The sequence below is a fragment of the Phodopus roborovskii genome, unplaced genomic scaffold (assembly GCF_943737965.1).
Source record: "Phodopus roborovskii unplaced genomic scaffold, PHOROB, whole genome shotgun sequence".
NCBI classification, from domain to species: Eukaryota; Metazoa; Chordata; class Mammalia; order Rodentia; family Cricetidae; genus Phodopus; species Phodopus roborovskii.
The window spans coordinates 3,063,251-3,077,613 of record NW_026126576.1 but is presented as its reverse complement, the minus strand read 5'-3'; the positions used below and the strand labels follow the sequence as shown (position 1 = coordinate 3,077,613).

Here is a 14,363-nt window from a genome sequence, read left to right as displayed (position 1 = left end):
GGAGACAAACCTCGCTGGGGTTGCCTACAAAGGGCAGTGTTCCAGTGTGTTCTCTCCTCGAGTGTGCTTCAGCCGCTCTGCACTTCCTGTTTATTCAAACATCTCTTTTTACCACTCGGCAAACCCCCTGCTTCACAGAAACAGCCAGAGCTCATCCACGGCAAGACGGAACTGCAAAAGGAGACGTTGCGGACTCACTCTGTGAAACTCTTCATTTTCTCTGTAAGTGTCCAGAGTTTAAAAAAAAAAAAAAAAATTCAATCGGTTAAACTTTTAAGCCAGGATCTTTGGTTGGGCAGATGTTCAGTAAAGGACAAAATGAGTTGTTTACTGTGTACTTCCTTCCCTCCCTCCTCTCCTCATCTAAGTTCTTCTTCTCCTTCTTCTTCTTTTCTTCTTCTTCCTTTTTTTTTTTTTTTTTTTTTTTTTTCCACCATAGCGATTCTGCTAACTCCTTGTTAATTCTCTCTTGATTTCACATGTGGCTTTGGCTCGGATCAGGAAGAATCAGCCAGTGTTGTCAGACACTTTTATAGGCTGGATGTAGATTGTAACTTTCCCTCTGCTGTGTGTGCCGCCTGCTTTTGCCCTTCCTGTTATCTCAAGTCCTGAGAGAGTGTGGGGATGGTGTCTGTGACACTCTGCAGAGTTGTCCTCGGAGCTTGACATCCTGACACCGTCATCATGGGCGAATTGGTCTTGATGATATTTGTACCAATTTCATGCCAATAAAAGTCAGACTGCCGAAACACGCACGGTCATTATCTCATTCATATTACCATTGTTTAAACGGAGTGGGCTGCGGAGAGAAAGAGAAAGGCTGCGTTGCTCCCAGCAATGGTTGTTCACTGGGTTATCGGACCCTCTTTTGACCATTTCCTCTGTGGGTAATTAGGATGGCTGAGCAAGCCTTGGCACCGGGGCTGACAGAGCCTTGTAACTCTTGGGCTCTTCAGGGGAAATGACTTTCAAACACATGTATGAGCTTTTTAAAAAATGGTTCCACCTTTTCCTGCCCCAGTCCACCCTCTGGCCTCCCTTCCCTCCCTCTCCACCCCCTCTAGCCCTGTTCTTCGGCTTCACTATAATTGGCAAGCCAGGTGCTATTTTTTTTTTTTTTTTTTAAAGCTATGTACTGATGAGGGAATAGACAGGAAGTAGAAAATTGGCCCTTTTGATCTTAAGAGAATTGCTATTATTTTGAACTTGGTTAGTCCTCAGACTAAATATCCATAAACTTCAATATTTTCAACAGCATCTATTAGGGTAGGGAAAGAAATAGAATTTTCATAGTTGTCCAAACCATCTAGTAGGAGAAGCATGGACACAAATAAACAAGTCTCTGTGTGTACTGCTGTGGCTGGGATGGCTTTTTTTTTTTTTTTTTTTTTTTTTTTTTTAATGTCCAGAAGTTGTTCAGCTTTGCAGAAGGGGGAAAAATGTTTGTGACTGCCTTAAGGACAATTTGTTTAACAGTAGGAGTAATTGTAGGAAGATGGAAAGAGTGAGCCGGCTGTTTACTCAGATGTTAGTGTAGGTGTGGGGCCCCAGCCTGTGGGAACAGTGGGCTGCTTTTCTCACTATCTCGGCCTGCTTGGTGACCATCAAATTTCCCAGCTCGCTGATTTTGTTTTTTCTGGATGGCATGTTTGATTATTTATCAGAAGGGAAGGGAGGAGGAGGTGAGGCAAACAAACATGTGACCAAGGTCTGTTTTGTTTTCCACTCCGAAAGAAAGCCATGCCCTTTACCAGATATACAGAAAATAATAAATGCATTGTTTTAGGATGAAAGGAAATTATACATGTCCTCCCCCTTTTCCCTATAGACAAGTGAGTTAACCCTTCAAGCTCGGGAGCCTTTCCTCTTCCTTTTTTAAATGTCCTTCTGGTACTTTGCCAACCTTTGTAGTAAGAATGGATGCCGTGCAGTGGGTGCCTGCAGTTTCCCAGGAGTAGTGGCTCAGTGCTTTAGAAGGTAGATGCCTGCACCCTTTGGCAGCACCACGTTGTGTGTCATGGCTTGCTTTAATAGAAATCCCAGCATGCTAATAAATAGCTGTTATGGTTTTGGTGAAAGCAAAGGTATTTATTTACTTTCTTGTTTGTCAGGCGATTGTCTAGTTTATCTGGCACTGAGAATTAACACAGGGCCTCATGGATACTCCTCCTCTAAGCTATCATCACCAAGCTGTTTTGAGGGTTTTGAATCTCAACTTTGACCAGCTCGGCTACAGGCACATGTCTCAGTGTCTGTAGCTACAGAAGAACAAACAGTTTAATGGCAGCCAGTGTTTGGCTCCTCCCTGAAGGCTGTCACATGCTATGGGAGAAGAGGTCTACTTGAGCCTTTATCTCCCTCAAAAGTTTCTTTTAGGGCAGGAAATAGTTGAGCGCTTGCCTAGTAGGCATAAGGCTCTGGTTCAGACCCCTTGTATCATCAAATTATGTACATACATATTGTAGAAATATTATGCTATATAGTACTAGTCTCTCCAGTTACGTAATATTTTTCCACAATCTTAAAGATTGTTACAGTCTTGCAAGTACTCCAGAGACCAAGAGAAAGCCCCAAACCTAGATTCTGAGTAGATTTTAAAATAAGCCATCTAAAATTAGCATTTCATTTTATCCTCTCAGTTTTCAAGTGGGGTTGGCATGGTTGCTTGTGGGCATTCTCTGGGCATAGGTACACCTGCTGGCACCTTCTTTAGTGAAGGAGTCAGAGTTCCCAAGGAACGCCCTCACTCAGACTCATCCTATAACAGGCATGTGCATGGTCCTAACCTGGTGACTGGCCCAGACAGAGGCGGCCCTGTAAATCACAGCTGAAATCTTTGTGTTTGCCTATACTGTTGGGGAATGTGAACTGAAAATATGCACACAGAGGGATCCCCTCTCTATTGACTATATAAGGAAGAGTGCAGCCAAGTGCCGATACAGCATGGCTTCCACTTGGCTGGCCCTGCCTTGGGCTTGGGGATTGCGGGGAGCTTTGCTTTAGGGAGGGCAACAGTGGGAACCAGTAGCCTGTCTGCCTCCTCCCTTGTCATCTTGAGTCCTCCACAAAGGCCATTGGGTTGGATAATCATACTTTGTAGTTCTACCCAGCCTTTTGTCTGTAGAAATCAAAGTGCCTGACTAATGTGGACTGAACATGTTGATACTCAGAACACCCTTGGGACATCAATAGGCTGAAAAGGTGATCCCACTTTTGAGGTGGGGAAAACGTCCTGTTGTTAAAATAGTTTCCAGTTCCTGGGTGTGTCTGTGTGAGTGCTTAGACTGGACCTGCCCAGGGGTGACTAGGAGAGTAGGAAAAGCTGCACCCCCTCCCCAGGCTATGTCTAACTACAGATCATCGCCTTTTGAGAAAGTGTTCTGCCCCGGAAACTATAGCTAGTTTATGATATGATGGTGACAGGCAACACGGACAGGTCCTGCTAAATACTCATCTATTTATTGTCAGAGTTAGGATATAATTTTTTGTTATTTTTAATACTCTGCATGAGCTGAATATCCTGGGTTTTATTTTTATTTCACTTCAACTAAGGATGGTGTTGAAGACTTACCTTCTACAGAAATCAAGTTGGTGTATCTTTGGGTCAGCCTGATCTACAGAGCTAGTGCCAGGACTGCTAGGGCTATTACATAGCAAAACCCTATCTCAGAAAACAAAAAACAAAACAAAACAAAAAAAGGTTGACAATGTGTTAATGGCAGGAACTAGTGTCCTACTTGAGTTTTATCTTTTTTTTTTCCTTTTTTTTTTTTTTTTTTTTCCTAACTGTCACTCCTTTTCCTATCTTTACCTGTGTTAATTGTGACATGGGTTCTAGGATTTATTTCTGTTCTTCCTGAAGAAGCTAAGGTACCGGAAGGTTTAGTGACCTGACCAAACTATCGCCTCTTACAGGTAGTAAAGCAGTACCTCAGGTCCAAGCACATTGACTGGCTGTCACTTAACTACCCTATACTCTGCTTCTGGGGAAGTATGCTAATGTGTTAAAAAACAAAGTTGCCTGACTTGAGACTTGTAATGATTCTCTCAGGGTCAGTAATTCCCCCAAATTCCCAACGAATCATTATTTCTTCATGCTTGGAGACTCAAGTCGAACCATATGCTAAACTGTGGTTATTGGGAGTTCCAGAGATCACTGACACTGCTTGAACTTAAATGAGCACACACAGCTTTGCACCAGGAAAGCAGAGTTTGGTTTTTAACGTTCCTTCAGTATTGTATTTATTTCAAGCAGAATCTCACTGTATAGCTCAAAATCAGGCTTTAGCCCTAACCCTAAACCTCTTGCCTTGGACTTTGAAGTACTGAGGATGTCAGGCATGTGCTACCATGACAGATACTTTGCTTTGGTTTTGGTTGTAGGATTTTACTTTTGTTTTTAAATTATGTGTATATGTGGGGGAGGAGGTTCTGCCTTGAATTCGGTGTCTGGGACCTGAGACATCCAGTCCTGTGGAGCTGGAGTTGAGGCGCTTGTAAGCCCTCAATATGGGTACAGAGAATCAGACTCTTCTTCTGCAAGGACCCTATGAACACTTAACTGCTGAGCCACCTTGCCAGACCTGCCTGATTGGTTTTTATATATTTTTTTCTTTTCTTTCTTTTTTTTTTTTAAATGTCCTTTTGGTTCTTTGAACAATAGCTCCCCTAATCTAGTTTTTTCTTTCTGCCTTCCGTATCCACTGTAAGGATAGGCTCTTGTAAAAATATGTTTACCCTGCAGTAGCTTTTGAGCTGGAGGGATAACAGTGGCAGAGAGCTGTCCTGGCCTGTAGGCAGCTCAGGCTCCATCCTCAGTGGAGGGATAGAGGAAGCGAAGGAGGGATGGAGACAGGACAAGCTGCTTTTGAGTGTACTCTTTTTACATTTTTAAAAAGGGGTGTGTGTGTGTGTGTGTGTGTGTGTGTGTGTGTGTGTGTGTGTGTGCGTGCGTGTGTGTGGTACATACTATTGAGTGTGGGTGTGTCGAGAGGCCAGAGATTAATGTTAAGTATCATATTTGATCACTCTACGTTTTGGAGACAAGTCTCTCACTGAACCTGGAATTCACTCATTTTCTATAACCATTGAACCAAAGGCCTAGGGAATCTTCCTGTCTCCCTTCCCCCACTCTAGGGTTACATACATGTGTCACCTGTGTGCCCTTTGTATAGGTTCTCCAGATCCAAGCTTAATTACTCATGTTTGCATGGAAAATACTTTATTGGCCAAGTCATTTCCTAAGCTCCCTCAGTATACTCTTAAGTGTGCCTTGATTTTTCTTAAAGATTCTTCCCTGCCAGGTATGTAGTTCCAATTCCATCCGAGTGGAAGAATGCCACATCCATACGTTTTGGGTACAGAGCACTTCTAGTGGTGCCCCTCTTGTAGGACCATGAAGGGATTCTCCCTAGTCATGTGACCTCAGCCACAGGACACGAAGACGTTTAGAACCAATGAAGACCCAGAATTGGCATTCAGGAGGTGGATAATTAATGCTCTTAATACTTCATCGGGTGCCCCTGTCAGCACGGTCATCCTCCTCCCTCTGCTGCCACTCACCCTTTGCTGTTTAATAGCCACATAGATTCCAGGGTGCATTGTGCTTGTCTGGTGAAAACACTCAGCAACGGTGCAGTTGGGTGGGAGTGATTTCTGTTGTTGGTGGAATAAGATCTGCAAAGTCCTGTCTGGCCTTGAAGTTGCCGTACAGCCCCAGGTGACCTTGAGCTCCTGATCCTCCTGTGCTCACCATTCAGTTGCTGAGATTCCTGTCACATGTCATCATGCAAGGTCTGCCTGGTGCTGAGGATCAGACTTAGGGCTTTGTGCCAGCTAGGCATGGACTCTACCGGCTGAGCTATCCCCCAGCACTCTTGAAATCATCATCTTTATCCTCATTGACCAAGGCTCGGAACAATTTGAAGAATGTAGCCGTTTAATGATTCCTAGCTCCCCCACTCTATATGTTCATCTGTGTATGTCTATATATGTATATGCACATTTTTATGTACAATTAGACTAGAGTGTGAGAATATGTAATGAATTCAAACCCAGAGCTGTGCCAGCATGGTGGCATCTATCTTTAATCCCAGCCCTGAAGAGGCAGAGGCAAGCAGATTTCTGAGTTTGATGCTCCCGTCTTCTACATAATGAATGCCAGACTAGGCAAATAAAAATAAAAATAAAAATGAATGACTTGATTAAGAAGAAGATGCAGATTGGATTGCGGTAAAGGCTTAGTGTTCAAAGTACTTGCCATCCAAACCCAAGCTCAAGTCCCAAAATCCACATGAAGCCCAGCGCAGTAGCAAGCATTTGTAATTCCGGAGCTGTTATGTCAAGATGGGAGGCAAAGATAAGAGAGTCTCTTTGAGTTCAAGGGCCAAGTAACCTGGCATGCTCAGTAGAAAAACAGCAGAATTGCCTCAAGCCAGAAAGCAAGTGTGACATGCGACACTGGAGCTGGCCCACACACCTCCACATGTATGTTGTGCATCATATGTTCCGAAACTCACTCACATGAACAGAGGGAACAGAGGGATGGACAGGGAAAGTGTGGTGGGGGGAGGGGGAGAAGACCAAAAAATAGGACTAGAAATCCTTTGTCCTTGAAAACCAGACCACGTGGATCCAGAGAGGTACATGAAGGCATAACATAAGATACATGTCTAGGTGTCTAGGTGTAGGAACTGTTACTGGGCTTCAGGGAAATTGTGAATTAAAAATCAAAAAGCAAAGGAAAGAAAAGAAAATCTGTGGTTTTAGTCAGGGCAGACAGCATAGCCCAGGTGATAAGTAAAGTGCTTGTGAGAACCTAAGTTAATCCCCAGAGCCTACATTTGAAAATGAGATAGGGTTTCTCTGTAGCTCTGGCTGTCCTGGAACTTGTTTTGTAGAGCAGGTTGGCCTAGAACTTCCAACAGATATCCATCTGCCTCTGCATCCCAAACGCTGGGATTAAAGGTGTGCGCCACAACCAATAAGCAGTTGAAAACCTTTTAAAAGCCAGGTGTAGAGGTGTGCACTTGTAAACCCAGTGTTAGGGAGGTGGAGACAGGTAGATTCCCTGGGGCTCCCTGTCCAGCTATCCAGACCAGTGAGAGACTCTTGTCTCAAATAAAAGGCAAGAGGCAGCCCTTGAGAAATGATTTCTGAAATTGGTCTCTGGCCTTAGCATGCTCACACATACATATAACAGGCATACACACACTCAGGCACACACTGTCTGTGATCTCTTTAGCCTTGCCTTAGGAAAGGGAGGTTGTTTGTTTGTTTTTAATTTAAATTCTTAAATTCAGCTGGGTGTGGCAGTGTATGCCTTTAATGTTAACAATTAAGAGACAGAGGCAGTAGATCTTTGTGAGTTTGAGTCCAGCAAAGAAAGAGGGAGGGTGAGGAGAGAGAAGGAGAGAGACAGAGAGGAATAAATAAATAAATAGATAAATGAATGAATAAGTAAGTAAATAAATACAGAATTTAATTTTTTTAAATTACATACTATATTTAAATTGTTCCCACTCATTTTTTTCTTCCTGTGCCCTACCCCTCCTTCTTGAATTTATGACCTCTTCTTCTATATATTATTATACATATTCAACACACACAACCTACTGAATCTATTTAGTGTTGCTCTTATAGACATATATTTGATGATGGCCACTTGTGATTGGATAACCCATCAAGAGTTCACCATACAAAACCATTCTTCCTCTTTTAGCAGCCATTGACTGCCTGTAGCTCTTCCTCTTAGGGTAAAGCTTACAAAATTTCTCCCATCTGTGTTGGCATATCAGGCTGTGCTGTCACTAGGCAGATCTTGTTTAGACAACCATGCTATAGAGATCTCATGGGCATGGTATCCCTACCATGTCAAGAAGATACTCTTGAAGCACATCCTGGTTCCGGACTCTTTGAATCTTTTCACCCTTCTTCTGCGATGTCCCCTGAGCATTCCATGCAGTGGTTGCATTGTTGACGTGCCCATTGGAGCTAGGCATCGTGAGATCACTTGTTCTTCATATTCTGACCTGTTTGGATGTCTGTAATAGACCCCATGTCCTTCAAAAAGAAGCTTCTCCGATGAAGGATGCAGGATTCACTCACCTAGTTCCTGCAGTTACTTTTCAAAAACATCCTTTTGGTTTAGACAAGCCTCAGTGCTGACAGCTTGTCCCAGATGGCTTGAGAAAGGCCTGGGGATCAAGGGATGGTGATGACTGGATCCCTGTCTCCAAGAGCCAATGGGTGGGACAAGGTAGCCAGAGAGGTGAGAACATACAGGGACAAGAGCTGGGGATACCAGGGCTTGTGAGTTTTCATGGCAGGAGAATGTAGACAGCTTCTGGGGTCAGAGCAGTGTCGGTCAGAGAGTGTTATCCAACTCTGCTGCTTGGTGGAACTGGCTTGCAATCAAGGAAAGGTGAAAAGGAGGTGGCTATCTAGTGACCTCAGACACATAAGCCTGCCAATGTCACATTCACCCTAAGCATCCTGGGAATGGGGAGATTGGGGGGGGAACCCCACAAAACCCTTTTATTGTGTGGAAAAAAGGACTGCGAAGTTAAAAAGTGTACTATTTAATGGCTTTTCCTTGTCCTGAACACAGAAGGAACCAAGGCCATTCTTGTGTTTTGGGCTCCTTATGACCTCACATGTATGGAGCAGGATTAGGATTTCTGGTCACCGCCATCTTTGGGCTAATCAACGACCTTGTACAATTTGAATATCTAGTTCTCTGGAGACAGTGTTTGTTTGTTTTTGTTTTTCTGCCCTGGCACTCAGTACATTTGCGACCTTGAGCAAATCATATTCTTTGTTTTTCTACTTTGAATCAAGAATCAAAAAAAAAAAAAAAACCCTTCCCAGTCTCCCTTACAGCAGCAGGGAGCATAGAATAGATAAAACAGCAGAGGGAAGCTAAGCGCTGAGTGCCAAGGGTGTGGTGGCCCCACTCAGCAGGCTGTTATACCTCAGCTACGTTCCCTGTGTAGCCCTGGTGGCTGAAGTTCCTCTCCATTTCCTAGGGTCAGTTTTCTTATGGTGCTGGGATTAGAACTCATGACCTTTTAGAGGCAAGCACTCAGTCACTGGGGTGCTGTCTCAGTCCCTAAAGTGTTACTGGACAGATGGAATCACTGCTGTTTACTTTTCTTTCCTTCTTTCCTCTTCCTTCCTTCCTTCTTCCTCCCTCCCTCACTCTTTCCATCCTTCCTTTATTTTTCAGGGTGGGGTGGGTGAGACAGGGTTTTTTTGTGCAGCCCCGCCTCTCCTAGAACTCTCTCTAAACCAGACTAGTCTGTAAGGGACTATCTATCAACTTGTCTCTGCCTCTTAAGTGCAGGGATTAAAGGTGTGAGTAACCCCCCACCCCCACTCCCCAACCCCCCCACCCCCCACCCTCCGCCCAGTCACTGTTTTCAGTACTGCTTTATGGGAGACAGGACAGGGGTATTTCTCCTTTCCTGCAAATGCTTTCTTTTCATTATCAGTCTTTGTTTTTGTTTTTGGAGACAGGGTTTCTCTGTATTGTTTTGGAGCCTGTCCTGGAACTAGCTCTGTAGACCAAGCTGTCCTCGAACTCACAGAGATCCACCTGCCTCTGCCTCCCCAGTGCTGGGGCTAAAGACATGCGCTGCCATCACCTGACCTCATCATCAGTCTTGTTTGGGTTGCTCTTTTTTCTCACTGTTGGTTGTTTATTTTTTTTTCTTTTTTTTTTTTTTAAATGGTTTATTTTTATTTTATGTGCATTGATATTTTGCCAGCGTGTGTGTCTGTGTGAGAGTGTCAGATCCCTTGGAACTGGAGTTAAAAACCAATTGTGAGCTGCCATGTGGGTGCTAGGAGTTGAACCTGAGTCCTCTGGAAGAGCAGCCCATGTTCTGAACCTCCGAGCTGTCTCTCCAGCCCTCTGTCTGTTTTCTGTCTCTGCAAGAATGTCAGCTCTAAACTATTTTCACTCTTTACACGTTCTTTTTTCCTCTTCCTCCTCCTCCTCCACCTTCTCTTCATTCAGATTTTAAACAAGAGAAGGCAGGCCTTTGTGAAGCAAAGACCTCACAGGTGTTAACTGCCTCTGCCTCTTAGGGTAGTCTGGGTGTGTGATTCATATTACAAAAGAAAAGGCTCTCTCCTTTTCTTTTCTCCACCCCAGTGTGTGTGTGTGTGTGTGTGTGTGTGTGTGTGTGTGTGTGTGTGTGTGTGTATGTGTACACAAGAAGTCTGTGTTGCTACTCAAGTCATGGAAAGCCCACTATACTTCCAAGCACACTTTACCCAGATGATTTAAGCTTTCACATTAACCAATCTGAATCTGAGGCCCAAAAAGATGTGAATCTTTATTAGGTCCTTAGGAATCACTGGAACACAACCTCATAAAAAAACGCTGGTAGAAAACAGGGGGTTAATATCAGTAGTTATAGACCCTTTGATTGATTTATCTTCACATTTGACCCCTGTATTTTCTATCTTGAGCACTGAAGAAGGCTTGTACCATTTATTCAACTTCTTTTTTTTTTAAAGCTAAGTCTAGACTTCAACAAGGGGAAAGCAGGGCTTGCCGCAGCATCCAAGCTCACATTTATTTGCTTACTTTATGTGTGTGTGTGTGTGTGTGTATTATGTATATTTTGTGTATGCATGACTGGTGTACACATGCGAGTGTGAGCTGATCCATGTTCAAGGTGTCATCTTTCTTCTTTGGCTGTCTGTGTTCTTTCTTTTTTATTATTCGTTTTATGTATTTTGTCTATTTAAGTCTGTGCACCTTGTGCATGAGGTGTAGTTGTGAGCCAACGTGCGGGTGCTGAGTATTGAACCTGGGTCCTCTGGAAGAACAGTCTGTGCTCTCAACCACTAAACCCCATGTTATTTCTGGAGACAGGGATGGATACTCTCTGAACCTGGAGCTTGCTTGCTGTTTTTGCCGGGCTAGATTGACTAGTGAACTCCAGGAATCTTCCTGTCTCCAGTGTCTGGATTACAGACCTGAGCCACTGTGCTTGACCCCAGGTCCTCATGCTTGCCCACTGAACCACCCACCCACACACACGCCCCTCCCACCCACCCACCCACCCATCCATCTCTCCAGCCTTCCAGCTTGAATTTTAGATGGTTCCTATAAGCTTGACTCCTGTGTTTCACCCTGATGACCACATTGCCTGGAGTCATAACCCCCAGGCTGTGATCTTGTTCAATTCCCATGAGTTCAGCAGGCTGGGGCTTGGGCAGTGCTGAAGTGGAAATCTCTCCAAAGACAACTCAGGTGCAGGAGCCTTGGCGTGGGTGACTCAGAGTCTGGCATTGGCTCCAGTAAAGAGAAGCCAGCTAGTGCTCCAACAAGGTGGTTATAGGTTCCTGTGTCTGGAGGAGGAGGAGGATGGGCTGGCATGTTCCTTCTTTCTTGCTGTCTTTCTTAAAAGAGACTTCAAACAGGCTTCCTAAATGTTTATGGCCATTAAACTTATTTCATTCAATTTTGCAAGAAGATCATAGATTGACTTTTTTTTTTTTAAGTGTCATGAAAATTCTTATTCTTTGGCAGGAAGTATCCTCTGTGTGCCTTCCAAATAAAAAAGCATTAGTCATAATGGCTGGTGAATACAAGGTATGCTGACCCTTGCAGCTCCCTATGGTCTCCATAAGGGGTGTGGCTTGTAGCAGAACCTCCTCCTGCCTGGACTTCTGATATCTCCCCAGGAGTCTGCATGCAGTTAAGGCACTTGAGCTCCCAGCATTAATGCTGGCGAATTGCTCTGGTGACACCATAGGACAAGGCTGTTTCCCATCTTCTCCCTTTCTTCAAAATAAAATAAGGCACAAATACCACAGACCATCTTCTGTCTAATAAGTGGCTAACACGGAACAGTGCTCCCCACCTATTCTGATCCTGTGTTTGGAAAATTTGTTAAATTCTAAAGTGAGTGGGGGAGGGGACGGAGGGGAAATGAAGGATGTACTCAGTAATTGTCACCACAATGCTGCAATATTAACAGTTCTGTGTAGCTTAATCAGTGTGAAATCAGCTCAGTACAGATATGTGTGGCCCACCATTGAAAGGTGTGCTGTACGTGTGCTGGCTGTGGTGGGAAGAACGGTTTGTTTACTTGGGGATGCCTCCTCATGGCCTCTCATCTCTCTACCCATTTGACCTCTGAACTATCTTCTTCTATATGTAGGATGCTTTTTAACTTTATGGGTGCTGCCCCACCCCCTACCTTTTTTTTTTTTTTTTTTTTGAGACAGGACAGGATCTCACTGTGATACCCTAGCTGCCCTGGGAACTCACAGAGATCTTCTCGCCCAAGACTGGGATTAAAGGCGTGTTCTTCACTCCCCCAGCCAGCCTCCCCCGCCCCCCCCCCCCGGTTTTCCTTTATAAGTGTTAGAATGCTGCTGAGATGCAGTTATGTCCTAATTTTTTTTAGCATGTCTGTCTTCATACTGTCCCTTCACCTTCTTTGCTCTTGAAGTGTGTGCTGAAATCTTAGGATATTTGCTCCAGCTGTCAGAACTGAGGAACGAGATGCTGAGAGAACCTTTGGCCTCCAGATTAACAGTGTTCCTGTTAATCTTAGGCTGTACTCTGCTTCAGCCACTTCTGAAATTTGAGTCTGCTGGATTGATGACTAGTGGCTGTCTGGAGTCCATAGCCCTGTTTGAGTATAATAGAGCAGACCCAGACAGTGTCAGGATGCTTTAAGGGAATTGTGAGAGACTGACACAAGGCTGTTACCCACCCAAATTTGTGGCAAGAACATTTTATTTTGTATGGGACATCAGTAACAGGATATCATGGTTTGTTGAGGAACTTTCATGTTCTGTGTGTCTAATACTTATACAGCCACTTACATTGTCGGCTTTCCTTGGGCATCTCATATTTTCCAGTCACTAGGATGCTGGTGTGAGTTCAGCTTGCTTTCCTACTGTTCAGTGTTAAGCAAAGGTTCCACTTGAAATACATCATCAAATGTTTTTAAAGATCCAGGGTGGAGGGGGTAGATGGTGACTTAGTCAGTGCACTGCTTTCCCTGGGAACATAAGGACCTGAGTTCTGTTTCCCAGTGTTCACCTAAAAGCTAGGCAAGGTGTGGATGCTGTGCTGGGGAGGCAGAGACAGGGTGATTCCTGAGGTTCAGTGAGAAACCATGTTTTAGAAATCAAGTGGAGAACAGGGTAGTGGTGGCACACACCTTTAATCCCATCAGAGGCAGAGGCAGAGACAGGTGGATCTCTGAGTTCTAGGACAGTCTGGTCTACAGCTTGAGTTTCAGGACAGCCAGGGCTACACAAAGAAACCCTGTCTTGAAAGCCCCCCCCACACACACACAGAGAGAAACCTAAAACAAAACAAAAATAAAGTGGAGGATGATTGAGGACACTTTATATAAACCCATGGTCCCCACATGCACATGCAGACATAGGCAAACACGCATGCCTGCATGTATACACACACACACACACACACACACACACACACACACACACACAGAGACAGGTTTGGAGAATTAGCTTCTTCAGAATGCTGTTGACTCTGTAGACCCTGCAAGCCATTGTTGTTTCTTTGTGTTCCCTCCAGAGGAAGGATGCAGGGGAGAAGGATCCAGGGTCTCCCCACGGGCTGTGTGCAGAGCACTGTCTACCTGATGAGTGCTAGCTAATCTTTAAGGTGGTTCTTGCTGACTATGCCTAAAACCAGGAGGAGATTGGAGCAGGTGGGAAGGCCTGTTAGTGGGGACAGTGTGTGAAGAGGGGGCCAGAAAGTGGGATGGTGTTGTAAGCAAGATGTCTTTCCTTCCAAATATGTCATGCTTTTTAAAAAATGTGTATGATTGTTTGTCTATAAATATGTGTGTGCCACTTGTGTGCCTGGTGCCCATAAAGGCCAGAAGACATCAAATCCCCTGGAATCACGATGATTACAAACCACTATGTGAGCTGGGATTCAAACCTGGTTCCCCTGGAAGAACAGCCAATGTTCTTAACCACTGAGCCATCTCACCCCTGGGTGTGCAGTGGCTGTTTATTAGCCCAGGAAATGATCTGAGAGACAGGTTTTGTCTTGAGGGGTACAGAGAGTCCAGAAGAGAAATTAGAGGAAAGGCGAGCTACTTTTAAACCTACAAAAGTTAAAACTCAGTGTAGACTGTAGATGGCCAGAGTCATGCCCTGGCCGGTTAGGTGAATGCCTTTGGTGGGTTTTGTTTTAAAATTTGGTTCTTGAGGTCCTGTGTATTGAACCCAGGGCTTCATACATGCTAGACAAATACTCTATAAGGATGCTGGGTTCCCCTGCCCTCTTAAGATAGGCTCTCACTGTGGTAGCCCTGGCTGGCCTAGAACACCCTATGTTGTAATCCTTA

At 44.5% G+C, this 14,363-nt stretch overlaps 1 protein-coding gene across 5 annotated transcripts in view; it reads left to right on the top strand.

The window, feature by feature from the left end:
- The window catches only part of Foxp1 (forkhead box P1), a 228,855-nt gene that overhangs the window by 62,167 nt on the left and 152,325 nt on the right, over positions 1 to 14,363 (top strand). The window contains exon 1 of one of the 5 annotated variants that reach the window (XM_051203463.1): positions 55 to 222. The exons of the other annotated variants lie outside the window; for them this stretch is intronic. The gene's annotated coding sequence lies outside the window, so the exon portion shown is untranslated. Of the gene's footprint in view, positions 1 to 54; positions 223 to 14,363 lie in introns of those variants that run through there. 5 annotated transcript variants of the gene reach the window in all.